This window comes from Mercenaria mercenaria, chromosome 6 (assembly GCF_021730395.1).
Source record: "Mercenaria mercenaria strain notata chromosome 6, MADL_Memer_1, whole genome shotgun sequence".
NCBI lineage: Eukaryota > Metazoa > Mollusca > Bivalvia > Venerida > Veneridae > Mercenaria > Mercenaria mercenaria.
Window position 1 is genome coordinate 21392481 of NC_069366.1, and position 2040 is coordinate 21394520.

Genomic DNA, 2040 nt, shown 5'->3' on the forward strand with positions numbered 1-2040 from the left:
AACCAAAAGTAGTATCAGCACAGAAGCTAGCAATACAATTATTTCAAAGGATGCATGCTTCCCAGCAATAACAACATCTACTATATGTCGATGATGTCACACCAACCTCCACAGACGGCGTCACCTTTTACCAGCAAACATTTTCGACCACACTTCTTCACCCGACATTAATATTTCAACGTATTCCTTACCCACTCACACTTATGGCTACGCCACATTACGGTTACCGACTTCTGGCAATACCCTTTTGTCTCCATCTCACTCCATACCACACTTTTTTTCTTACGCGTCATGTACTTGCCAAGTTCACCTGCCACTCATCACAACCACTTGCAGCACCGCTTTTTAGCGACTTGCCACATTCCATGTCTAGGTATTGGACATATTTACCATAGCACGGATATACCTACGCCTTAAATTATATTTTGAGCAATGAAATAATTCATGTATCTCTGTGATGATTATGTCTTAGATAAGCTGACAAACTATCCGCTAGGTGAGTCTTGACAACTCCAGGCGAAAATTCTCAACCAATCAATGTATGGTAGTATTCTCGCTCTCTTCTCGAGCAGGTCATCCGGGCCAGCTCTGCGTGCTCGCTAACTGAAATTTGAACGAAACTGAAAATAGCTGTGATATCTCTTAATTTATTTTGCAACCTCATTCTGTTTTAAGAACTAATGATGATCTTCCAATAGACAGGATGTACTTTACTTGACTGGTCTTTCTATCAGAAGCCACCATTGCATTCCTAAATTTCAAAAATGTCCGTGGGAATACCATCTTACCTTCTCACGTACCTCAAATTTTGGACAAAAATGCAGCAGGGACCACCATTTCATACCTTTATTTCAAAAATGACAAGGGAGAGACCCTGTGATTCCACTGTCAGGAGGGGGTTAACCCCCGTACCTCAAACTTTGGACTAAAAAAATGCAGCAGGGACCACCATTTTATTCATATATTTCAAACATTTCCAGGCGGACACGCCCTGACCTACCTAACATGAGGGGTTACCGCCTTCCGTACCTAACCCCACTCGGCACGCCGATGCCGCCTTCATTCTTTAACTGTTGCCCATCACCGCACCCCAATGAAATATTTCTGGAACCGGGTCTGTTATACATACACTTTGTATTCTTAAAACGATAACTGACATCTGACATATTATTGTACTGTTTTATAATCTCAGATCTTTAGTGAATATAAATAAATTCTGAATTGCCGGTTCGTTCGAATAGAAAGAAAAACCTATGCCACTGGTTTCAGAATAAGTTAACTATGGTGGCTGATTTCTGCCATTTCGTGTTTTGTGTTGGCGGGTCGAAACACGACAACACGAAAACTCGACAAAAACCTAATTTGTCGAGTTTTCATGCTTTCATGTTGTCGTGTCGGCGGGGCGAAAACACTAAACACGACACATTTTTGGCGAAAACACGACGTTTAGAGGGCGCCGACACGTCACATTTATCTGTCGAGTTTTCGTGTTGGCGGGTATAAATATGTCGTGTTGGTGCCCTTTATTTGTCGTGCTGTCGTGTTTTCGCCCCGCCGACACGACAACACGAAACACGACAAATTCTTTTCAGATATCTCTAATAAAACATGGAGTTAACTTATTCTGAAACCAGTGGCATAGGGTTTTAGAAGCATTCAGAATTTATTTATATTCACTAAAGCTGCTTTAGGAGATCTGAGATTATAAAACAATACAATAATATGTCAGATGTCAGTTATCGTTTTAAGAATATACACGACATATTTATACCCGCCAACACGAAAACTCGACAGATAAATTTGTCATGTCGTCGCCCTCTAAACGTCGAGTTTTCGTGTAAAATGTATCGTGTTTTCGCCCCGCCGACACGACAACTCGACAAATTAGGTTTTTTTCGAGTTTTCGTATTGTCGTGTTTTCGCCCCGCCAACACGAAACACGAAATGGCAGAAATCAACCACCATAGTAAGCAGTAATGTACAAGTAGAAAGTGTTTAACATAGGTTAAGAGAACTTTAAAAAGAAGACTAACTCAGGTA